General features: G+C 36.9%; 1 long non-coding RNA gene across 1 annotated transcript in view; it reads right to left on the reverse strand.

Moving 5' to 3' along the window:
- LOC144577038 (uncharacterized) overlaps window positions 1-27,895 on the reverse strand; it is a 42,081-nt gene that overhangs the window by 2,580 nt on the left and 11,606 nt on the right. Inside the window, exon 2 of the long non-coding RNA XR_013520238.1 lies at window positions 314-592. This is a non-coding gene — a long non-coding RNA (uncharacterized LOC144577038). The remainder of the gene's footprint in view (window positions 1-313; window positions 593-27,895) is intronic.

Below are 27,895 nucleotides of genomic sequence, written 5' to 3' on the forward strand. Positions count from 1 at the left end.
CCCTTTATTTAATTTGGCACAAATCTATAATCTTCTTACAAAGAAACTTTTGTTTGGCATATCTTTATCTTTCTATCTATTCATCTGTCTGTGAAACCCCCAAGTTTATAGGCAAAGCAGTTTGGTTTCCTAACATTTTAGGAAAAAAAAATTATACTTAGAATTTGGCTAATCCAGAAGTGCTATTCTCCAGGTTAAGACATTCAGGCAGTCTATAAAATTTTCCTAAATGTAAGATCATTTTCAAAATTCTTGCTGGGTTTTGTTTTGTTTTGTGTTTTCTTGCATTATTTGCTGAGAGAATTAAACTTACGTTTTTATGTTTCCAGTTCTGTTTTCCTGTGTGAGTACCTGAAAGTCAACAGGGTAGTTGTAATCTACAGGCCATCTCCCTGGATGTGGAGATTTGGCTCTGCTCCACTTCATCTTCTCTGACTTCCTGATTTGAAGAGCTGTCACAGGCCCCTGCTGTGAGATCTTCTTTTTTCTGTTTTGCTTTTATCTTTACTCAGAGACTTTCAAGAATTCTTCTTTGTTCCTCCCATTTCCATAGTTACTTTGGTATTTGAATATCTTCCTATGTTTCATCCTGCTGAAAGAGTTTATGGATGCTTAGTTTGAATATAGGATGAGAGCTGGGATACTTAATAATTAGCACAGAAGCCAGCCTAGAAATTCCCACAGCTGGTTATACCATATATCCTTCTGTACTCATTATTTTCACTATGGTTTTGGTAATATTATGCTTCTCAAAAACGAAACAAGACACAGTTTATTGACTAAAGAGATTCATATTCATTTTATATGGCTCTACCTTTTTATTTATTTTTAATCTAATGCTGTTATTGTTCTTTTGTCAGTTTCCAGCTCTGATTTTATTTTATACCATGATAATTCTTTGGTTTTCTATACCTCATTTTTCTATTCCCCCTTCCCTAAATATAGCATCTCTTTTTACTCTGAAAAAGGATTTTGATCATCCTGATAAACAGTAGGCAAAAAAATCCTAAGCTCTTTGGAACAAGAGCTAAAACATATCATTTTAAGAGATGTCTTCAATCTCTGTGATTTCTCCAGACACCAAGACACCATAGAACCAGCTGCCTCTATTCACATTCACTACCTGCCACTCCAAAAGAAACAATGATACCCTGAAATGAAGGGAGGGAGGGGCTTCATGAAAAAATTGGGACACTATTGTGTCCCAATAATAAATTCCCAGTAATAAATAATGGGAAACCCCAAAGGCTAAAGTTCTCAAAAATTTGTTTTCCTGTGATAAACACATTATGGAGAGGAAGGCATAAAATTGAGAAGAGCAGTTAAGCAACGATTGCACTGGTCCCTGTGTCATGAGGTCACAGGAGGGCTTAGGCTAGAGTGACGTGCATGGGGAAGGGAAGGATAGCAAGGATATAACCAACATTACCCACTCAGGATTAATAGGACCTGGCAACTGACAGGATGAGGAAAATAAGGGATTTCCAAGGTGACTCGAAGCTTCCAAGCTCGCATGAATAAGAAAATAACAATGCCATTTATAGAAACAGGGATGTCCAAAAAGGGAGCTGATTTGGAGACATTCAGATTTGAATATACTAAATTTAGGGTGACAGGATAACATCCAAGTTGAAAGGCTGAGAATTGATTAACAAATATTTATTGAACCCCTACATTGTGTTAAGACAACTTACTAGAGCCTGGGGAGACTGTTGTGACAAGGCCCCTCCTCTCAGGAAGCTTGGAGTGGCAACTAGAGGATTATGTAGATTAGAAGAAAGCCAATCTGCTAGACTAGATGGCTAGAACCAGGATGGTGCCATATATATATTTCCCCTCTTTCTCTCTTTTTATATTTAACCTTCTAAAAGACTCAATTATTTATATTCAGTCTCTCATCCCATTGAGTGAATTACTATGCACAGTTGTTTTTCTTCACAGAGAATTAAAGTTAAAAATGCTTATTTAGGAAACCTAGAGACAGGAGGGTATTCCAAGTCAAGTACCAGCTTGGGTTTGCAAACAATAGTAATTATCAAGCTTCCAGTCAAGAGCCAGCATCAAAAAGAAGAAAAAACCAACTGCACAACAACCTGTTTGCTGATGGAGATCAGCAAGTTGCCTCTGCTCCTCATGTGGACATGCAGCCCCTAGGCTGATGACAACTATTTGCAGCTCACACTTCTGCTTGTCATTGGGTCTGGAGCTTAGTTTCAGAGTAGAGGAACTAGAACCTCCACTGTTTTTAGAGTATAGGTGCCCAAGGGCTAGACATGGCCTACAGGCCTATTCTGTGTGGCCTATATACGACTGTTTCTTTGAGACAATACTTAAATTTCAGGTTTGGAATTCAGAGGTTACACATAAAACTCAAGATTTCCAGCTGCTCTTGAAAAATCAGAATGTATTGTCAACATTGGGTCTGCTTTTCTGCTGACAATATTGGGCTGGAGTTAAGTTACACTTAACTCCATATGGACGCAGCCCATACCCCTCATACAACAAATACTTGATTACCTCACTCCTGATGTTCTCTGTATGGCTCCCATAGTATTTGAACTTGCAAACTCTCAAATGTGTAGTTCTCTAGGGAAGTTAAGCAAACGTGCTTGCTGGCAAGAGATAGTAGACCAAGAAACGGTAGCTGCATCCGACATATTAAGAGGAATGAAAAATTGAAGGCACTCTCCAATAGCAAATAGGGAGCTCTTTCAGGAGAAAGATGCTTTGGTCATTAGCAAATGACACTTTGGGCATGTAATTTATATTTTCTGAAACTCAACTTCCTGATTTGTAAACTGAATCTAATGGGGATTCAACAATCCCACTACTGGTTATGTATCCAAAGGAAATAAAATCTGTATATTGAAGAGAGCTGCACTTTCATGTTCACTGAAGCATTATTTATAATAACTAGGATAGAGAATCAGCCTAAGTGTCCATCAGCAGATTAATATACCGAAAAAATGTGTACATATACACAATATAATCCTATTCAGCCTTTTAAAAGAAGGAAATCCTGTCATTTGCCACAACATGGATAAACATGGAAAACATTAAGTGAAATAAGCCAGGCAATCAAGAGACAAAGAACATATGATCTCAAATGTAGAATGTAAAAAAGTTGAACTCATAGAAGTAGACAGTGTAATGGTGGTTACCAAGGGCTTGGGGTGGGGAGTTGGGGGGAAGATGTTGATCAAAGGATATAAAATTTCAGTTAGATAGCAGGAATAAGTTCAAAAGATCTATTGTACAATATGATGGCTATAGTTAATAACAAGGTATTGTATCCTTGAAAATTGCTTAAAGGGTAGCTTTTAAGTGTTCTCACCACACACGCACAAAAAATATGTGATGTAATGCATGTTAATTAGCTTGATTTAGTCATTTCACAATGTATACATATTTCAAAATGATGTTGTACATGATAAATACATGGTTTTTATTTGTCAACTAAAACATTTTTAAAAGAAACTAACAGGATTTTCACCACTAAAAAATTGCTGATGCCATTAAATGAGATCATGCTACATGAAATCCTTAGTACAGCGCCTGGCGTTTATGATTGCTAAGTAAATTAAAATAATTCTCATAATTGTAGGTATTCTTTTCAGAAGCAATCACAAGCTTCAGGTACAAATGTAAGCTGGCTTTTCTGTATATTTCACTCACACATGTCTACTGAGCACCTATTCTAGTGCCATGCAAGGCATTTGAAACATGTATAGAACAGACATACCATCTAAGAAGAAAAATTGGAAGTAAAAGACTGAGAAGAGGCCAAGAAAATTCAAGACCACATCAAGGAAAGAGTATAGGCCAGGTGCAGTGGCTCACGCCTGTAATCCCAGCACTTTGGCAGGCCTAGCCAGGCACATCACCTGACGTCAGGTGTCCAAGAACCAGCCTGGCCTATGTGGTAAAACTCTGTCTCTACAAAAACACAAAAATTAGCCAGGCATGATTGCAGATGCCTGTAATCCCAGCTACTCGGGAGGCTGAGGTGAGAGAATCACTTGAACACGGGAGGCAGAGGTTGCAGTGAGCCGAGATCATGCCATTACACTCCAGCCTGGGCAACAGAGTGAGACTCTGTCTCAGGAGAAAAAAAAGTACATAGAAAGATGTCGGGCCGGGCGCAGTGGCTCACGCCTGTAATCCCAGCCCTTTGGGAGGCCGAGGCGGGTGGATCACGAGGTCAAGAGATTGAGACCATCCTGGTCAACATGGTGGAACCCCGTCTCTACTAAAAATACAAAAAATCAGCTGGGCATGGTGGCGCGTGCCTGTAATCCCAGCTACTTGGGAGGCTGAGGTGAAAGAATCACTTGAACACGGGAGGCAGAGGTTGCGGTGAGCCGAGATCACGCCATTGCACTCCAGCCTGGGTAGCAAGAGCAAAACTCGGTCTCAAAAAAAAAAAGGGTGTCACTAAAAGATGAAAGGCGGATAATAAGTCTCTTCCTATGTTGAATTTAGATGCAATATTTCATCCTCCACAGAAAAATGAGCATCCACAAAAAATGACTCTGTAACAACTAACCCTTACATAGCACTTACTACACACCAAGCAGTATTCTAGCTGTTAATACTTTATACATATTAGTTCATATAATTTGCAGAACAACTTTTAGATAGGTTATTTTATTTAGCTTTTACAAATGCATAAAAACTGGCTCACAGAAGTCAATAATTTGCCCAAGGTTATTCAACTAACAAATTGGTAGAGATAAGCTTTAAAACTAGGAATTCTGGCTCCACAGTCAATGTTTTTAAGCACTTTCAGATATGTTTAAGGTAACTTGCAATTAGATTCTGGAAAAAAAGGTATTTTCATGACTGACATCCTTCCAAAAAAATGTAGTCTAACATGCTCAACCCAGCATGCTACTTTCTAGAATACATATAGAAGCAAACTAATGAAATCTGACCTTAAATGTTTTCTGATCCAACTTTTGTTTTGCTGTCAGAAAAGATTAAAACCAAATCATGGTTTTGAAGTTCTGAGGAGGAAATAAACAGGCCTTGGGCATGCCCAGGAGTAAGCACACCACTTCTGCTTTCCAGTGAGTGCTGAAATTCTGAGAAAGAGAGCTGAATTTGGAAAGTGAATGACTGACCATATAAATAATGTTTAAGCCAGGCATGGTGGCACATGCCTGTAGTCCCTGCTACTGGGGAGGCTGAGGTGGGAGGATCATGTGAGCCCAGAAGTTTGACTCCAGCCTGGACAACACAGGGAGGCCCCATCTCTAAAATAATAATAATACGTAAAAAATAAAATGTGATAGAATGGAATATGGATTGCTGCCCCTCCCAGGGTGGGAGCACTTCACTGAGTCAGAGAAGCAAGAGATTTTCAATGTCTTGCCAAACTGTCTGAGTACTTGGCACAGTTCAATTATACACCAAAAAAAAAAAAGATCACAAATAAGAAAATGAAGTCAATAATGATACCAGACACCTTTTTATTGGAGTACTTATTCTGTGTCAGGTACAATTCTCAGTGCTTTCCAGGCAGTATCTCGTTTAACTTTATAACTCTATGAGAGAAGTAGTAATATTTTCATTTCATAAAGGAAGAAACCAAGGCACAAAGGTCACACAACTAATAAGCACTTTTCAGAATGTGAACTCAAGTAGCTTGGCTTAGAGCCCATTGTTAATCACAACAACTTATTACATTCAGGTAAACATGTAATCTTGATTTTTAAATATCTTTTGACTAGGTTGATATTTTTATACAACTTAGAACATTTCTCAGGCCTTATTAAGGCCTGAATCAAAAAGCCCATGATCTTAACTGCAGAGGGGTTGATCTCCCTATTAACATTTCTCTCCTATTAACTCGGGCTAGGCCTAAACTTTAAAGGTGATATATATTTTTAGGTTGGGTATAGATACAGACATAAATGTTGACACTAGTTTCTAGAATGATTGAGAAAGAAATGATTATATGAAATTTGAGTTGGTAACAGATATGTCTTCACGTTTATTTAGATTGATTAAGTAGTTGTTTTCTTTTCATGTGGAGTAAATTTTATTATTTTAAGTGGCACAATAAGATAGTAAGTCCATTAAATATTTTTTTCTACCTACAAGAACAAAATTTGAATCGAATCTTCAACATGAAAAACTAAAATCTCTTCACTAAAATTATATAATGGTTCACCACTAGATGGAGCAACTAAATTTTAAATGTTTTTCATTCATGGCAAACCTTTAAGTTTCTTTTGAATTTAGTCCTGATTTTAGGTTGCCTATTTCTTAACTGCTCCCTTTTCTTTTTCTTTATCATATGTTTAGAAGCATATTACCATCTCTAGTAGAGAAAATTTAATTAAAACAATGCCACAATTAGTGCACTGAATGCTTGTAAAGAAAGTTTTGAGACAAAAGGAAACTAAAAAAGATTGACCATAGGCAAATAAAAGTTTAGGAGTTAAAGCAAAATAAAAAAATTTTAACTTAAATTAATTTTAATATGTTTAACAATGATATTCACTGTTCTATCTGCAATCTACTATCTGACAATGTTACTTATCCTGTTAAACGAAGCAAAAAAGACCTCATACCTACCAGAATAAGTATCACACAGTGTGTGAATATATAGCCTCATGCATACATGATTTCATGAATGCATCAAACAATACAAGTCCTGGCTGAAAGACTCAGGATAATGTTTGATAGTTTGACATGAGAAACACACAGTTTAATTTAGGCTTAGTAATTTCTGTGCAATTCAGGGAAGTTTACAGACCATATGTATTATTCTCTTTCCACTAAAAACCAAAGCAATCATTCATTCATTTAATAAGTATTTATTAAGAGACCACTATGTGCTGAGCCTCATAATCTCCGATCACTTTCCTCACAGAGACAAAAGATATTGTCCCAGAATTAGTTCAAAGCTGATCATCCCCTGAAATTTTCAGCCTAGCATAGGTCTGCTGTGGACCAATGAGGAGGAAAAATAGCTAGAATTAATAACTGCTGAAGCGTGTGAAAATCAAGATGATGAAAGAAGATAATCTAAACTGAATGAGGACAGGATGTTTCCTTTATCCTCTATTGACTAAGGTTGTCACCAGTTGCTGTACATAGGACATTAGAAATCAACATCAGAATCACACAGAACATTATTAAAATTTATTCTGTGCATCACTGTATTTAATATAGCTATTTGCAAGTTATATGCTCATATTTCAGGCCAAGCCATTTTCATCTTTTTGTCACTATTACAAAGACCTAAATAATACTTTGTATAACATTAAAAGTCTTTGTCTAGACTGATAACTGGGGTCAAAATTCTGTTAATCAGAAGGCCCAGGTCAGGTGAGCAGCACTTAAAAAAAAAAGATTTCTCATTAAAGCTTTTTCCTGGGTGAAAGGGATAGCCACATTAATGCTCAAACACATTTCCAATTAGGCTTTTTTGGTTATGCACTCAAAGACTATAAAATTTTATCTTATTTATTTTTTAAAATTAATAATTATTTTTTCTTTCAAGAGACAGGGTTTGTCTGTTGCCCAAGCTGGAGTACAGTGGCACGATTTTAGCTCACTGCAGCCTCCAACTCTTGGCCTCAGTTGATCCTCTACCTCAGTCTCCAGAGTAGCTGTGACTACAGGTGCATGCCACCACACTTGGCTGAATGTTTATCTTATTTAGAGTTCGAAGAAGTTGATTGTTTTCCAAATCCTTAGGAGATTCGAAATAACAAATGAGAAAGAGGATGACAATAATAGACATTTATTGAGCACCTATTATTTTCAGGGCAATGTTTTAAGCATTTTATTTCACTTAATCTTCATGACAACCTTATGAGGTAGGTACTATTATTATCTGCAACTTCATACATGAGAAAACTGAAGAGCAGAAAGGTTAAGTAACTTGCCCCACAGTTACATGGCTTTTATATGGCAGATCTGAGATTTCCACACAAACAGCCTGGATCCAGACTCACTATGAAAACCACTAGCTATAGTATGAAGAAAGATTGTTACTGGCAGACTGATAGGCAGCAGCAAGAAATGACCATTACTAACCTGACAGCAAGGGAAGAAATGAAACACAAAAAACAGCTAAAGAAATTCAAAGTGCTCAGCAACCTAGGGTCCTTTTAAACACCAGGAAACTGCTCTTTAAATACTTTTGTTTTTGTTTTTGTTTTTTTGCTTTGTTTTTTTCTTTTTTGAGACAGAATCTCACTCGGTCACCCAGCCTGGAGTGCAGTGGTGGCATCTCTGCTCACTGCAACCTCTGCCTCCTGGGTTCAAGCGATCCTCCTGCCTCAGCCTCCAGAATAGCTGAGACTACAGGCCCGTGCCACCATGCCCAGCTAATTTTTTGAAATACATGGTTTTAGCCAGAGCAATCAGGCAAGAAAAAGAAATAAAGGGTATTCAAATAGGAAAGGAGGAAGTCAAATTGTCTCTATTTGCAGATGACATGATAGTATATCTTGAAGACCTCATCCTGTCAGCCCAAAATCTCCTGAAACTGATAAGCAACTTCAGCAAAATCTCAGGATACAAAATCAATGTGAAGAAATCACAAGCATTCCTATACACCAATAAGAGACTTAAAGAAAGCCAAATCAAGAACAAACTGCCATTCACAATTGCTACAAAGAGAATAAAATACCTACGAATACAACTAACAGGGAATGTAAAGGATCTCTTCAAGGAGTACTACAAATCATTGCTCAACGAAATAAGAGAGGACACAAATAGTTGGAGCAACATTCCATGTTCATGGTTAGGAAGAATCAATATCGTGAAAATGGCCATACTGCCCAAGTCATTTACGGATTCAATGCTATCCCCATCAAGCTACCAATGACCTTCTTCACAGAACTAAAAAAAAACCACCTTAAACGTCATATGAACCAAAAGAGAGCTCGCAAAGCCAAATCAATTCTAAGCAAAAGGAACAAAGCGGGAGGCATCACACTGCCAGACTTCAAACGATACTACAAGGCTACAGAAATCAGCATGCTACTGGTACCAAAACAGAGATATAGACCAAAGGAACAGAACAGAGGCCTCGGAGGCAACACAGCATATCTACAACCATTCCGATCTTTGATAAACCTGACAACAACAAGCAATGGGGAAAGGATTCCCTGTTTAATAAATGCTGTTGGGAAAACTGGCTAGCTATGTGCAGAAAGCAGAAACTGGACCCCTTCCTGAAACCTTACACTAAAATTAACTCCAGATGGATTAAAGACTTAAACATAAGACCTAACACCATAAAAACCCTAAAAGAAAACCTAGGCAAAACCATTCAGGACATAGGAGTAGGCAAGGACTTCATGACCAAAACACCAAAAGCATTGGCAACAAAAGCCAAAATAGACAAATGGGTCCTAATCAATCTCCACAGCTTCTGCACAGCAAAAGAAACTGTCATTAGAGTGAATCGGCAACCAACAGAATGGGAAATAATTTTTGCAGTTTACCCACATGACAAAGGGCTGACATCCAGAATTTACAAAAAACTAAAACAGATTTACAAGAACAAAACAAGCCCATTCAAAAGTGGGCAAAGGATATGAACAGACACTTTACAAAAGAAGACATACATGAGGCCAATAAACATATGAAAAAATGCTTATCATCACTGGTCATTAGAGAAATGCAAATCAAAACTACATTGAGATACCATCTCACGCCAGTTAGAATGGCGATCATTAAAAAATCTGGAGACAGATGCTGGAGAGGCTGTGGAGAAATAGGAACACTTTTACACTGTTGGGAGTGTAAATTAGTTCAACCATTGTGGAAGACAGCGTGGCAATTCCTCAAGTACCTAGAAATAGAAATTCTATTTGACCCAGCAATCCCATTACTGGGTATATATCCAAAGGATTATAAATCATTCTATTATAAGGACACATGCACACGAATGTTTATTGCAGCGCAGTTTACAATAGCAAAGACCCAGAACCAACCAAAATGCCCATCGATGATAGACTGGACAGGGAAAATGTGGCACATATACACCATGGAATATTATGCAGCCATCAAAAACAATGAGTTTGTGTCCTTTGTAGGGACATGGATGAACCTGGAAACCATCTTCCTCAGCAAACTGACACAAGAACAGAAAATCAAACACTGCATGTTCTCACTCATAGGTGGGTGTTGAACAATGAGAACACATAGACACAGGGAGGGGAGCATCACACACCAGAGTCTGTGGAGGGGAAATAGAGGAGAAACAGTGGGGGATGGGGAGTTGGGGAGAGATAGCATGGGGATAAATGCCCGATATAGGTGAAGGGGAGGAAGGCAGCAAATCACACTGCCATGTGTGTACCTATGCAACAATCTTGCATGTTCTTCACATGTACCCCAGAACCTAAAATGCAATTAAAAGAAAAGAAATACATGGTTTTCCAGATTTTCCAAGACAATTCAGATTTTACATATTTCTATAACCCCTACAAGGACACCCAAAAATTTCCAACTGTTTTTCTCATTTTTCAACTCAGAAAATATAGTTACAACCCAAAGCTAACTCGGCATGTAGGACAGTCTAGCAATGATTACAATGCAGCCCAGAGACTATTGGAGTCTATGTGTGAATCCAACTATATCCTGGTAGGAAACATCATAGATTCCTAAGTTCTCTGAGAGTCATTTGTGTGCCCCCTCCTGCCCAAAGGATATAATAGCCAGGCTTTCTCCTAATGAGAGGCTGGAGTCTAAAGAGTACTCACTAAGGGGAAGACTTACAAAGGAGATACCACATATCCTGTTAAGATGGCAGGGTATGTGCCCCACCCGACCAGGAGAACTAGAGTTACTGGATTTGTGGGTATGCATAGCATACTAAGGAGTAAGTCCTCACAGACGTAACGTGGCTTAGACCCAATCATATGTCTCAAATGAGGAAAGGTAAAAGCTGTGAAAACTAGCCCCTCTCCTATGAGACAAGCAGAAGCAAGAGAACATTGGTATACTACTGTCTGGCTCCACTGGGATCGACATCCTGAGCCAACTTTTCTGGGTGAGGCCCCCTTTCTCCTAAGACAGAAAACTTTGGGGAGCTCTATAAACTCTCTAGAGAAAGACAAATAGTTCAGTATACAAATGATGCCAAGAGAGTGGAGAGGGTACATGTATGGGTCCAGGTTTTATGATCCCTAAAGCTAATATAATTTAGGAATACATTTTTTAAGAAAAAGAACACAAAACAATGAATACAAACAATTAGATTCAAAAACGAAAACTCATATACAATGAGAAAAGAAATCACAACAAATTACAAGTCTTGAAAAACTGACAGATACCGCAAACATTCAGAAAAATGACATAATATTTTATTAATTAATTTTAAAACATAATCTGTAATGCTTTTTTCTATATTTTGGGACTTATCAAATTTGGAAAATATTGAGATTTTATCATAGATCAGCTTTAACATTTCAGGAAAATTGAAGTTTTCTTGGCAAGGACTACAGTAAAGAATTCTTTGAATTCACAACACTCTAATTGTATTGCTGGGGTCTTAGAAGCAGCCCAGACAGGTGGTGAGCCTGAAAAGTTAAGCTTCCATAACTTAATGAAAAACCCACTTCTCTGTGAGCAGACAATTTCCAAAGTAGATTTCAGAAGCAGTAGAAAGCTCAGTAGTGATTATTTCTGTATGGGCAATAGAAGCTAGCTGCCTACTGGAAGACTCCCACAGGTGGCCATTTGGAGACTTTGGGAATCACTTCATGTCTCAAAAAAGTAAGCCACACAGCATCAACAGCGACCCAGAGGCTTTAGCTAGGTGTAGAAATCTCTGCTCTGCAAAGTAAAAAAGGAATGGCATGAATTTGAACCATGTCAGTCCCTAGTGAGAGAGGCCTGAGATGCTACAGAGTGCTACCCAGAGGGACAGCATACATTCAAATGCAGAAGACAGGAACAGTGCATCATCATGGGTGGTTTTCAAAAATCACTACTTTACTTCATTTAGAAAATACCTAGAAATATAGTGTTGCAATTGATGGTATTTAGGGGCTCTACCTGACAACGATGTTTCAGCTTTGAAATCAACTAGACTTAGATGTCCTCACCCCGTTTCAACATTTATTAACTCTTGCTAATCTTGTTTCCTCTATAACGTCAAACCACACACAATCCCCTTCACCTCCAGGCAATTTTAAAACAAACTCTAGACATCATTTACTGCTCAATCATAAGTATTCTGACTGTATCTTGAAAAGAAAGGACTCTAGAAAATATTAACCCTAATATCACGATCACACTTTTGAAATTAATGCTAATTCTATAATATCAAGAAATGTGTAGTTATATACTTTCTTCTATTGATGCAAAAACTGGAAGGAAAAAAAACCCTCCAATAAACTGACAGTGAAAAATACTATGTTTAAATCTTAGTTTTGATGAATACGTGACCATGGCAAATCCCAGTAATCTTTCTGGACCTGGATTGACCCCTCAAAAGTGAATAAAATGCCTGACCCACTTAGTTCTAATTCTCTCATCATTGTTTGCAAATAGCAGGTTACTTTTCTAAGCTTTAATATCTCAATAAAATGATAATAATAACTACCTTAGAAAGTTGTTACTAATATTAATGAAGATAAAACACGTGAAGTGCCTGGCATAAAACTATCACTCAAAATATTAGTTATCTTTCTCTTTTGAATCTCAAACTTAACTTGAAACAATACTCCTACATGTAGTTGTGTATAATCAATGCTCTGATTTTCTCCCTCCTATATTTATGATGACGTAGCAAAGTAAACAGCTCAGTTTGTGTGTAATCCAAAGATCAGAGAGATTTATTGACTTGCCCAAAGTGCACAGCTGTTGAATGTCTGAACCAGAATTTGCACAGAAAGCTCCTTACTCCTCCTGTTCTTCTGAACCTGTGATATCAAATGAAATTTAATGTGTGCTTGGAATATTCTGTTCAGAGACAGGGAGACATATAATCATCTCAAGGAAAAATTTCATTTAGGTTATTTTTAAAATTTTTTTTGAAACTTGGAGAAAATGAAACTACCTTAAAAATTATTTATTGGGTGTTCAAGATGCCAGAAGTTTCAGTTTTACTCTGGCTCCTAAAAACAAAAGCCATGTAAAGGTTTTATAAAAACTAACCATATTGAAGCTCAAATGTCCAATTTGTTACGTAAAGTTTAACCTTTTAAAGCAAAGTGTTTATTGACCTTCAATAAATAATCACATTTAAAACCTGTCAATGAGAGTTTGGAGTGATTTTTAAATACTAAACAAAAATGGCCGTATTTTCTCATAAAATGAAATTAGAAAATATTACCTACCGGAAACACTGTAGCTTGACCAAATGCTAATTGCAAGCAGTGTTCCTGTTGTAACTTGGGTTGCAGGTGGTATGATACTCTCCAATCTTTCTTGATTTTGTGTATTTAGAAAGCCGAAGTCATGAAGTGGCTGTGGCTTCCAGCAACAGGTCCTCCGGTAGGAGCACAGGCTCTTCAGACTCTGGGATTCATTTCCTTAACTCACTCACTTTAATGCCTTCTGGGTGAATGCTAGGTCTTTCTCAGCTACAAAATCTATTTTTAAAACTTTTTTTTAATCTCAGTGGTTTTGTATTTTTTTTTGTATGAATCCCACATTTCTTCTTGTTTCTAGGTATTTTATGTGGTTTGTTGCTATGTGAGTGAAATTCTCATCCTTGAATTTTCTTACTGACATTTATTGGTATATAAGAAAATTTTCATGGGCCTAGGGTTTAATATTCCCTGTGAGACCTGTATGAGAAAACAGAAGAGACGCCTGCAAACATCTCCAGTCATAGGTAACCGTTAATCCTAAGGCAGCATTGGAATTCAAAATGACTTCAGACAATTAGAGAAATGTTCTAAACAAAAGATATCATACTGAGTGATGGCAGGTGTGACAGAAAACAACAACAAACCAAATTATCAGAAAGAAAATAATAATTAGCCAACCATAAGCGAGCATGAGGCACTGCATTTTTTTGTGTCCTATAAAATTGAAATCTGGAGTATAAGGACCATCAAGCAACCTTCCTTCTGTTTTCAGTGCCAGGCACCCTCTAACTCTGAAAAATGAAATTTTTTTCATTTAGGTAAAAATAAATCTCTACCACAACACCCTCTAACTCTGACAATGACCACTTGAAGATAAATACAGAGATCTTAGAACCTAAGTGACATGAACACTGTAAAAATGAGTATGAGTTAAAAAAAAATTAGAAGATGGAATTACAGGAAGGATAAAGGAAATATCCTGTAATGCCCAACATTGTCCATGTACACTGATGACAAAACAAGATGAAACAGCCTTAACCCATAACATGAAGTCACGCTGTCAATGTCAGTGTTTTCAGACAGCAGGTTTACTAATCACTGAAACGAACTGACACATGAGGTTGTCAAATTTTCTGTTCTGGAAGTGTTATTAATTTTTTAATGTGCTACTGGATTCTAAGAATACTGATAATTTAAGTGATCTCAGACTGTTTTTAAAGATGCAAATGGCTAAGCTAGTCACAGTTAACAAAGTAAATAAATCACCTTATTCCTGAATGCACACAAAAGGACTTTATAGTGGCTGGGAAAAATCAGAATTTTTTTTTACAGTGCTTAGTGGAAGAGGAACACAGGATGTTTACACCCAGCAACCTTCCAGGCCTAGTCTCTGGTGCCTGCTGTGCTTCATAAAGGATAGATAAGAAGCAACTTGGAAGTAAGGTAGGATCTTATAGGATCAGATACAAACTTATCTCTTAACTAGCCCAAAGAATAAGCAAGGAAGAGACTTTCAGCAGCTGAGAAATAAACCTTTAGGATTTTCAAATGGATGCTGGTATAATTTAATTAACTTAAAGAGATTTGGGATCAAAGGACTTACATTTAAGGTTAGTATAATCTCTTACAGAAAACATTAAGCACGCGTTAGGAAAGATAACAGCAATGCCAAGGACTATAACAGAGCCTAAAGAATTATTCCTTGCTCCATTAAATATATATATATCTTTTTTTTAATAGTATATTCAGCATTGACATGTTGCCCCTTGAACTGCCCGGTGTCAGTACCGAACAGTTAAACCAAATCACAAAGGGCCTTGTGTGCCATACAAATGAATTGAACTTGATCTGGTAGGTAATGAGGAACTATCTTAGGAGTGGCAAAATCTGAGTTGCATTTTAGAAATTTCTTTTCAATGGCAACATGAAAGATGGACTACAGAAGGCTTGAGGCTAGAGACAAGGAAATCTTTTAAGAAGCTATTTTAAAAGCCCAGAAGAAATGATACACATCTAAGGGAAGGCCTTATGGCAATGGCAATCAGGCTTATGAGAAGAAAACTAGTCTGAGCAAGAGATGTTTGAAAAGTAGGTTCAACACAACTACATTACTAATTAAATGAGAAACACAGACATGAGACCATTCTGAGTTTTCTGGCTTGATTAGACAGGTGATTCACAGTACCATTAACTCAAGTAGATAATGTAGAAGAAAAGCACATTTCGGGAAAACAGTTATAATGAGCTTAGTTGAAGATACATGCATAGGGTCTGAGCTAGAAATAGTTCATTGTTCTTTAGAAACATTATGTTGTTAGAACAAAGAGTTGAGCAGACAGACATACATGTGTAGGTGATAATCTACTTAAGAGGAGTTGATGAGTTGCCTCGTGTGGAAGACTGATTCCTAATCATTTCCCAACTCAATACACCTGAGTCCTACATCATCGTCTATTGGTAAGTGTGGAAATATAGTCATTTTAAAGGGATGTGTTAACATTCTCACCTTCCAGTGTAAAAAAGTATATTAAGTGACAGAATCCCTGAAAATGGCAATACTTAAGACACTACTGGGTAAACTTGAGTGTATAAAAACCCCTAGTGAGCTTGTCAAAATGGTCAGGGTGCAGCAGCTCATGACTGTAATCCCAGCACTTCAGGAGGCTGAGGCATGAGGATCTCTTGAGGCCAGAAGTTCGTGACCAGCCTGGGCAGTATAGTGAGCTCTCCATCTCTACAAGGGGAGAAAAATGAAGATGTTTGTGCCCATCCCCAAAGACAAATTCAGTAGTCTGGGTGGGCTTCAGGAACCTGCATGTTTAAAAAGCAACCCCAGTTATTTCTTATAAACACAGAGGTTTGTGAAGTTCCTTGGAAGGTCTAATGAAAAAGAAAAAATATAGTAGTCAGAATTTTGCACATGTGAATTTTGCCTTTAAAATGGCCATGTGTTTAACTCGTGTCAGATTATCTCTTTTGGTTTTAAAGTTCATGCTTTTAGTCAAAACCTAGCAATTATTTTTCCTGGAAACGTTTATAACAAGTAAATCTGTCTGCCTTGAGTCATACAGCGTATTTCCTTTTCCCTAGGCTTAACAAAGAAGAAAATAATCTAAAGTTAAAACAAAACAAGTGGTGAAGAGGAATTGGTTTATAAAATTTGAAAGTGACTAATTAAAAATTTTAGAGTCATTATGCTTAATGGACAGGGTCTTAGACTGAAATTCAGAAAACCTGCATTAGTATAACCTTGAGCTAGTATTTTGACATTTGTAGGCTTTCATTTTGCCATTTATATCAAGAAAGTCTTGAGTTTGAAAAATTTCTTAAGATTCTGGACAATATTGCATGTTAGACTGAGCCAAATGAAAATGGTATTTAGCCATTTTTGACCTACAAAAATGGCAATTTCATATGGTTCAACATATCTAGGATGGAACTGACCTATTTATTCAGCATGATCAGTCTGGGGCTCTATGTCTTTCTACCTCACAATTGGCTTGCCTCATTTTTCTCCAACTACGATAGTCTTCCTCCATGGCCATAGACAGACCACACTCACTTTCTGTCTTTCTGGCTCTGAAACTTCAGAGGAACAATCACTCTTTTTACCTCTAAATTGAAAAATCTTCCAGAAGGACTAAGATTGGAATAGCCTGGAGTACCACTAAGGGCTAGAAATTGATCACTTTCATACCCCAGTGACCAGAAGGGAAGAATAGTATGAATGGTAGCATTTGGTCCCCTAAAGAAGGTGTGGTGCTGTGCAGACAAACCTATAGATAGCCTCTACATCTCTGTATGTCTCCGGGTGCATAGAGATTTAAAATATACTTTCCTCATAGAAAGGAAACATTGTGACTAGACTAAACTAAACCAGAAGGAAGAAGATTTGGATTCAAAATCTTTGTGACTTGAAAAATCATTTTCCTCTTTTGAATATATTTTCTCATCTGAAAAATGTATTATAAATACCTCAAAGTGCTATTACAGTATTATATAAAATCATGCATATGAAACTACTCTGGAATTTGTAAAGAACTACAGAAGATAAGGAATATTTCACTCAATAAGCATCTCCTGAGTGCTTACTGGGGGGTTGTAAACTTTATTAGGTTCTGGAAATATAAAGATGAATATACAATGATGAATATAATATGATATTTTTGCCCTCTGTAACATCATATAGGATCTGCATAACATCTAGTATAAAAATAAGCACATGATTATCTCCATAGATGCAGATAAGACCTTTGACAAAATTCAACAGCACTTTATGCTAAAAACTCGCAACAAACTAGGTATTGATGGAACGTATCTCAAAATAATAAAAGCTATTTATGACAAACCCACAGCCAAAATCATACTGAATGGGCAAAAACTGGAACCATTCCCTTTGAAATCTGGCACTAGACAAAGATGCCCTCTCTCACCAGTCCTATTCAATATAGTATTGGAAGTTCTAGCCAGAGCAATCAGGCAAGAAAAAGAAATAAAGGGTATGCAATTAGGAAAGGAGGAAGCAAAATTGTCTCTATTTGCAGATGACATGAATTTATATTTAGAAGACCTCATCGTGTCAGCCCAAAATCTCCTGAAACTGATAAGCAACTTCAGCAAAGTCTCAGGATACAAAATCAGTGTGCAGAAATCACAAGCATTCCTATACACCAATAACAGACTTAAAGAGAGCCAAATCAAGAACAAACTGCCTTTCACAATTGCTACAGAGAGAATAAAATACCTAGGAATACAACTAACAAAGAATGTAAAGGACCTCTTCAGGGAGAACTACAAACCACTGCTCAACGAAATAAGAGAGGACACAAACAGATATTTTGTGTCTCATTCCATGCTCATGGTTAGGAAGAATCAATATCGTGAAAATGGCCACACTGCCCAAAGTAATTTATAGATTCAATGCCATCCCCATCAAGCTACAATGACCCTCTTCACAGAACTGGAAAAAAACACCTTAAACTTCATATGGAACCAAAAGAGAGCCTGCATAGCCAAGTCAATTCTAAGCAAAAAGAACAAAGCTGGAGGCATCACGCTACCTGACTTCAAACTATACTATGAGGCTACAGTAATCAAAACAGCATGCTACTGGTACCAAAACAGAGATATAGACCAATGGAACAGAACAGAGGCCTTGGAGGCAATGCCACACATCTACAACCATCTGATCTTTGACAAACCTGACAAAACAAGCAATGGGGAAAGGATTCCCTGTTTAATAAACAGTGTTGGGAAAACTGGCTAGCCATGTGGAGAGAGCAGAAACTGGACCCCTTCCTGACACCTTACACTAAAATTAACTCCAGATGGATTAAAGACTTAAACATAAGACCTAACACCATAATAAACCCTAGAAGAAAACCTAGGCAAAACCATCTAGGACATAGGCATAGGCAAAGACTTCATGACTAAAACACCAAAAGCATTGGCAACAAAAGCCAAAATAGACAAATGGGATCTAATTAAACTCCAGAGCTTCTGCACAGCGAAACAAACAATCATTAGATTGAATCAGCAACCAACAGAATGGGAAAAAATTTTTGCAATCTACCCATCCAACAAAGGACTTATATACAGAATCTACAAAGAACTAAAACAGATTTACAAGAAAAAAACAAACAAACCCATTCAAAAGTGGGCAAAGGATATGAAGAGACACTTTACAAAAGAAGTGATATATGAGGCCAACAAACACATGAAAAAATGCTCATGATCACTGGTCATTAGAGAAATGCAAATCAAAACTACATTGAGATACCATCGCATGCCAGTTAGAATGGCAATCATTAAAAAATCTGGAGACAACAGATGCTGGAGAGGATGTGGAGAAATAGGAACACTTTTACACTGTTGGTGGGAGTGTAAATTAGTTCAACCATTGTGGAAGACAGTGTGGCGATTCCTTAAGGACCTAGACATAGAAATTCCATTTGACCCAGCAATCCCAGTACTGGGTATATATCCAAAGGATTATAAATTGTTCTATTATAAGGACACACACACATGAATGTTGATTGCAGCACTGTTTGCAATAGCAAAGACCTGGAACCAACCCAAATGCCCATCGATAATAGACTGGACAGGGAAAATGTGGCACATCTACACCATGGAATACTATACAGTCATAAAAAACGATGAGTTTGTGTCTTTTGTAGGGACGTGGATGAACCTGGAAATCATCATTCTCAGCAAACTGACACAAGAACAGAAAATCAAACACCGCATGTTCTCACTCATAGGTGGGTGTTGAACAATGAGAACACATGGACACAGGAAGAGGAGCATCACCCACTGGGGTCTGTAGGGGGGAACTAGGGGAGGGACAGTGGGGGGTGGGGAGTTGGGGTGGGATAACATGGGGAGAAATGTCAGATAAAGGTGATGGGGAGGAAGGCAGCAAACCACATTGCCATGTATGTACTTATGCAACAATCTTACATGTTCTTCACATGTACCCCAAAACCTAAAACTCAATAAAATATGTATTTAAAAAAATAATTTAACACTGTTTATAGCAATTATATATCATAATCTTACATGTTCTTCACATGTACCCAAAAACCTAAAATTCAATGAAATATATATTTTAAAAAAAGAACTTAACACTGTTTATATCAATTTTATATCATCATATCATAATGAACAATATGTTTTGTTCATTATGTGTCATTTTGCCTAAAATAAAAGTTGCCAAGAACTTACTGATGAGGTTAAGTGAGGATTTACTGTGTACCACTTTTCACTTATCAAATAATGAAATAATCTATAAGTTTGATAAACTCTACTGGTGACGTCATAGGCAGACACTCATGCATAGTTGATGGAGAATATAAACTGTTAAACCTCTATAAACGTAAAACTTAAAATTGTGCATAATGTTTTTAAATATTATTTATAACATCAGAACAATAAAATCAAAACAAATGTCTACCAATAGAAGATAAGTTATGACATACGCATATGATGGAGTTTGAGGCTGTTCTAAAAAGTAATGATGGTTCAGTTAAAGGTGCTGTATTTACTCACCCCTTCTGTTCCTCTCCATTAGAGCCACACATACTTGCTGCTTCTAGTTGGCCATCTTGGCCATTAGTGGTAGTGTAAATTAGTTCAACTGTTGTGGAAAACAGTGTAACCATTCTTCAACAACCTAAAGACAGAAATACCTTTCAACCCAGCAATCCCATTAGTGGGTATGTACCCAAAGGGCTATAATGGTTCTGTTATAAAGACATATGCACACATATGTTCACTGCGGCACTATTTACAATAGCAAAGACATGGAATCAACCTAAATGCCCATCAATAATAGACTGGATAAAGAAAATGTGGTACATATACACCATTAAATACTGTGCAGTCATAAAAAGAACAAGATCATATCCTTTGTCAGGACACGGATGGAACTAGAGGCCATTATCCTTAGCAAACTAACACAGGAACAGAAAGTCAAATATCACATATTCTCACTTATAAGTAGGAGGAGAAAGATGACAACACATGGACAGATACAGGGGAACAACACACACTGGGACTCATTGGAGGGTGGGAGGAAAAAGAAGATCAGGAAAAATAATGAAAGTGTATTAGGCCTAATACCTGGGTGATGAAATAATCTGTACCAAAAATCCCCATGACACAAGTTTACCTAAATAACAAACCTGCACATGTACCCCTGAACTTTAAATAAAATTTAAAAAAAGCTCAGTGCATCTTAAGTTTTTTAATCCTTAAAATAAACCAAATACTTAAGAATTAAGAAGGTCCACTTGTTTAACAAATGCCAGGATAGTCCATATATGATAAAATAGAGATATTACTCAAATTTTGAGCATAAAATCGAATCTCTAAAGCAAATCTGTCACTCACTTTACCACTATCCTTTTCACAAGACTGTATTTTATTCTGCTCATCTCCTCAACAAATGATTTCTTCCTAAAATTAACACTGATAGCCCCTGTCTGGCTTCTTTCCTCAAAAGCGATCCTGTGGCTAATTCTCTATGGAATGTTTCTCATCCTTCTATACACACGTATACAGCAATTCTTACAAGTCTCCCTCCCATGCTATCTCATCTAGATTTTCCAAATAAGCCAATTTTGAACCTCATTCATGTTCCTTTTTTTTTTAATCTTGTCTTATGTTGGTACAATTCTCTTATTAAATTACATGGTCGTACCTGAGCCAATGCTTTGGGAAGGTGTTAATAAAACTGAGACTTGTCTACAATGAAATGATTTTGTAGTGCCCCAACCATTCTGAATCTAAAATTATCCCTTATCATTGGTATCAGTCAAACCGATTTCTCTGATAGTGATTTACATTTCTATCATCCTGACCCACATTTGCAAATATGACATTTTAAAATTTTTAGCAAGATTAAACAACAAATTGTAAGAGACTTTCAGGAACTTCTTGCATACAAGTTTATTTGCCAATTACACATTTATTCAACCTAAACTGGTTACATTACAGTAAGTTCCTGTCTCTGCCAGAGCTGTATAAAATTCCCAGACCGAGGCTAGCTTAGTGGTCTAATGTCATTACTTATTGCTGGTACTTTTTAACCTATTGCTTATAGTTTTGTCATGGATTCCTAACCCACTCCTATTGCAATTATTTGCCTGGATTTGTTTGTTCATTTTTTTCTTCAGCAACTATTTGCTGAAAGTCTACTATATGCTAGGTCTAGTCTTGGCTGGGTGGGTACAAAATTAATAAGGCACAGTCTTTGCCCTCAACACCCTACAAAACAGTAGAGGAGATGGAGAACTAAAAAGATAATTGCAATACAGGAGATGCAATGGATTATGGAAAGTATAGTTTTTGTCTGCCTCACCCTAGTTCCTTCAGGAAATAATTCCCCTACTCAACTGATCTAAAAGGCCACTCATATTAGTTCAGGGATGAGCATGTACCTGTCCCAGGCCAATCCAAGGACTCAGAAGTTTTCAGCTAGAAGTATAAGGGAGGAGAATACTGGTATTGCTTTAGGATCACAAGCTCCAAGTACGAAGCCTGAAGCATGCAGATATTGCCACTATTCATGTGAAATGCCAAATGAGAAGTTGATGGTGGCACTTTTCCCACCAGGTAGATTCTATTCAGGAGAGACAGAAGCTGACATGCCAGGAGAAGCAGAGGCAAGCAAGACCTGAAAGACAGATAGAGCCTTGTTGATCCTTGGGTCTGGTATGCTGAAGCTCCCACTTCCCTGAACTTAATCAGTTTTGTGTGGAGGTAGGTAGTCCTGGGTTGGTATGGACAAACAATCTTCAGGAATCCAGGTTCCTTCTGTCTTTCTGCTCGGCCATCCTAGCACTGAATTCTATCCCATGTAGCAACTGCATTTCTGAGATAAAGCTTGTCTCAGTCTACTCAGGTTACTAACACAAAATATCATAAACTAGGTACTCCCAACAAAAGAAATTAATTTCTCAAAGTTCTGGAGGCTGGGAAGTTCAAGATCAAGGTGGCAGTAGGTTCAGTGTCTGGTGAAGGCCAATTTTCTAGTTCATAAATGGCTCCCTCTAAATATGTTCTCACATGGTGGATGACATGATGGGTCTTTCTTGGGCTTCTTATTAGGGCACTAATCTCATTCATGAGGGGACTATTTTCATGAATTAATCATCTCCCAAACACCCCACCTTCTACTACCATCACCTTGAGGGTTAGAATTTCAGCATTTGAATTTGGCAAGGAGGGGAACAAACATTCAAGCTCTACTATGTTCTGGAGTCCCTATCATCCCTTAATATCTCCCAGACAGAGTTCGATCTGAGTTGTCATGTACCTTCAAGCTTACAGTGTTGTTTTTCTTATAGCCTGCACTTCTCTCATATACATAATCCAACTACCCTATGGAGACTTTCCAAGTATGGTCTCTGATGAAAAGAAGGGGGACTTCTACATAAATGTACCCTTGTAAAGTCAAGTTAGAAGTCTAACCTCTTCTTTCTTGTAAAGCTTTTGAAAAAAATTAAGGTAAACTCATCTTTTTTTGGCAATGCTCTCAACTCCATGGTCACAAGACAATAGTGTATCAACCCGTTGTGAAGAATATGAGGTATATCCTAAGTAATTTCTTCCTAGAAATAGATGTGCTTCTAACATTTTTTAATAGCGCTCTTCTCTTTAAGAGAAGATTTAGGGTCATCCCAATGATGACATCATTCTCATTCTCTCTCTCTCTCTCTCTCTGTGTTTGTGTGTGTGTGTGTGTCTCTCTCTCACACACACACACACCCATACACACACATTCATGAATGCTTTAAAGAATGAGAAAAAAGGCTCAGAACCACAGATTCATTCACATAATGTGAAGCCTATTTAAGTACACTCATGAATGTGTCACACATTTGAACTTCATCCTTTATATGTACCAAGAACAGATATTGAAAGTATAACCCCAACGCAGATAGACATTATGGTAAAGCTTTGAATGGGATAGGGAGTAGAGACTTATTGTCATCATTAAACATGCAAATGATTTCACCATTCATGTGAAGTACTAAATGAGATTAATTTGTTGGTCAACTGGGGCCCTGTGTGAACTTTAGTGTATGTCAGTAGTCTCAGGAAAGGATGTTTCATCTTATGATTAGGAAGAGAAGACTAAGTTAGGTTTAGGGGATTAGGAGTTGGGGGTGGGAAGAGAGAATGCTTTATGTCTGAGATCATGGCTCACTTCTCTGGTAATTCAGATGGCGTGATCTGCAAACAAAGGAAATCTAAGGCTAAGAGAGAATTACAAATCAGTTGTATTGCCAGAGAGGTAATCTCTGCTATGTGATTTGTAGTGAAGAGGAAAAACAGAGGGAATCTAGATCGGTGTAACTGCTAGCTCCAAATGACTGGAAAAAAAAGAAAACCAGACATGAAAACAAAATGCTGTAGAGAACTTGCTGAAGAATTTTATGTTGTCAACAGTAAGCAGGTACCAGCAGCAGAAAATAGCGCAACTGATTTTGTAGGAATAGCTCATCCAAATATCCTAAGTGATTTGGGAGAATACTTAGTACATTATGAGCCTATGAAATATATTGGAGGCCTTAACTGGGGATGTGGCAGTGGAAAAAAACAAGGGACGGATATAAGAAACATTAATAAAGTAATAAACAGATAAGACTTGCAATCGACAATGGGTGATGTGAGAAAAAAGTAGAGAGATAGGAGTCAAAAATCAATTATTTTGGGTCTGGATAACTAGAAGAATGAAGATACTTTTCATAGAAATAAGCAAACTTGAAAGGGGAGACTTGTTTAAAGGAGATGTGTTCAGTTCTCAATAATCTGAGTTTGAAGTGAAAGTGAAATATATATGGAGAAATTGTAGACTATTCAATGTGAGGCTGAAGATAACAAGAGAGGTCAAGGATAGAATTCTAAATTTGGGGGTTAGTGGAAGCTGGAAGAGTAGATGAGATCACTGAGGGAGGTGCTGAGATTCAAAGATGTGTGAGGCTGTCTTTTCCTCTGTTCCTACCTATTAATCTTACATATGTAGATGGAAGATATACAAGTATTGCCCAGAACTGGTGTTCATTTATTGCCTACAGTTGAGACACAACGCACCCAGGGATACTTGGTTTGAATTTGAATTTCAGAATTAGATTAGTTCAATTAAGAAATTTAAATATACAGAGTGAGAATATTTTATTAACAGAAAGCTGCTCCTAACTTTGTCATATTGTTATAAACTAAATCTAGCGTGAAGTATATCAAAATTTAAGAGTGCCAAACAATACCGAATGAATGCATAGTCTTCACATAACATTTTTTTCCTTAAATCTATTCACAGTATGTTCTTTTAAAGAAGGATTTTAAGATCATTTCTGAATTTTCTGTATTTTAAAGTTAGACAAATGAGATATGTAAGGGTCTAGTACATTGTGTAATCCAAAATACCTATGCAAATGCTTAATTGTATAAAGAACATTATGCAAATGTTTAACTGAATAAGGAATAAGATGTCATTATTAATAATGACTTGTGAATGTAATTAGAAATGAGTAATTAGGGAAACACCACAGTAATAAATGATGTATTTCAAAAGTAGGGCACTGGGGATATGAAAATACGCCTTTTATATGTCTTTTTCATGCCAGCAGAACATATCTGTGGTACTCCTACTTAAGCACATGATTTGAAGTGCACAGGTAGGGATAAAAGGGTCATAATGATATCCTAATTCCTTTGAGTATACTGAGTAATATAAAATACTATATTCACTTTGGAAGAGTTTTTAGAAAATTTTTTAACATAAAATGTTTACATATAAAATATATATTCTATTATGCAGATTTGAATAGACTAGGTATCAAATAAAATATAATTTTATTTTATTTTGTTCTTCCTCAACCTATTAATCAACGGATTTCAGAGTTCATAGATGCATAAGTTGGCATTGAGAGAACATAGCCTCTGGAGCCAGACAATTTTGAGTTCTGGTTCTGCCTCCTGCATCTGTGAAGCCATGGGCAGTTCACTTAACCCTGCTAAGTGTCAGTCCTCACCTATAAAAGATAAGTACTAACACTACTTACTTAATAGGGTCGTTGGGAGGATAAACTATAAAGCATTTAAAACAGTATTCTGCATAAATGTTTACTATATTATTATTATTGACATAAGACATATATTTGACCCAAGCAAACACACACACACACACACACACACACACACTCACACACACACCACATACAAGCTGTCTTTTGTCCTATGTAATGGTTGGGTACAATAAGTATACTGACCAAGGCAAATAGGTAGACAGAATCATCACTTTGGTCTCAGGCAGCTGAACTTAGAGCTGGTATATATAGGCTCCTCTGGAAAGAGGTAATATTGAATGTGTTTTATTTAACTTCTAAATTCTACTGTTTTGTTGGTTTTTTTCTTTTGTTTTGCTTTTAATCTCTCTGTTCTTTACTGTTTTACTGTTTGTGGTCTCATTAAACAGATGCCAATACAGGGAAACAGAGATATACCGAATAGTGCAATAGTCAGGTAAAACTGATAACAGTACAATTGTAGGGGTGATTTGACCTGAAACTAGAGCTCAAATCTTAATACTCTTGCCTGCCTGCCTGCCTGAAATTAAAATAAAAAGTTTTCTGTACTTTGGCTTATCATATTTTATTTTCTGTACCTTGGCTGATCCACAAGACAATTCTAATTTAGAAACAAATAAGACTGTAATGTACTCACTTGATATTTAAGAAAATTAGAGGCTGGTCTCAGTGGCTCATGCCTGTAATCCCAACACTTTGGGAGGCCGAGGCAGGTGGATCAAAAGGTCAAGAAATCGAGACCATCCTGGTCAACATGGTGAAACCCTGTCTCTACTAAAAAATACAAAAATTAGCTGGGTGTGGCAGTGTGCGCCTATAGTCCCAGCTACTCTGGATGTTGAGGCAGGAACATTGCTTGAACCTGGGAGGTAGAGGTTGCAGTGAGCCAAGATCATGCCACTGCACTCCAGCCTGGTGCCTGGCAACAGAGCGAGACTGTCAAGAAAGAAAAGAAAAGAAAAAAAAGAAAAGAAAAGAAAAGAAAAAAAAGAAAAGAAGGAAGGAAGGAAGGAAGGAAGGAAGGAAGGAAGGAAGGAAGGAAGGAAGGAAGGAAGGAAGGAAGGAAGGAAGAAAGAAAGAAGGAAAATTAGATTTGGATTACATGTAAACAAATTGACAATTGCTGGACAGAGATTTTAAGTCATCAAATTAATCTAATACATACTTACACCTGAAAATTATTTCCCTTATTTTCAATTGCTAAATGTAAAACCCAGCTACTCTATTTTCAAAGTTGATAGTGGAGAGCTGACTTAAATTTGTTTGATTGAAATACAGTCAGCTCTCTGTATCCATGAATTCCCTATCTTTGAATTCGACCAACATCAGATTGAAAACATATTTAAAAAATGGATGGTTGCATCTGTACTGAACACGTACAGACATGTTTACTTGTCAGTATTCCCTAAATAGTATAGTATGGCAACTATTTACACAACATTTACATTTTATTAGGTATTCTAAGTAATCTAGAGATGACTTAAAATATACAGGATAGGCTATATGCAAATACTATGACATTTTACCCAAGGAATTTGAGCATCTGTGGATTTGGGTACAAGGGGGTGGTCCTGGAAACAGTCACCCATGAACAACTGAATATAGATTTGACAAAAGGGAGAATTTTAAGATTGTAATTGATAAGACAGATAAGGATTATTGAGGCAAGATATTAAAGTTAGAATTGTTTTGGGGGTATGAGTCAGGTTCAAAACACACACGAATTTAAGAAGCATGTAAGAAAAAAAAATCCAAACCCTAAAAAGAGTGAATGCTGTAGCTTGCGGAATATTACCTTTATTCTTTTTTTTTTCTTCATTATCAATACAGACCTTTATTCTACATATCTTCACCAATCTATTCAAAGTAATTTCTAACCACATGGGATAGAGAAGAAGCTAAGTAGAGGAGAGCAGGAGAAAAAAATGATAGTATGCTGAAAAACGTAATTTGTCAATTATAGATGTAACTACAATTTGTTTACAAGCTATATCCATCAAAGAGACCACA

This window comes from Callithrix jacchus, chromosome 7 (assembly GCF_049354715.1).
Source record: "Callithrix jacchus isolate 240 chromosome 7, calJac240_pri, whole genome shotgun sequence".
NCBI classification, from domain to species: domain Eukaryota; kingdom Metazoa; phylum Chordata; class Mammalia; order Primates; family Cebidae; genus Callithrix; species Callithrix jacchus.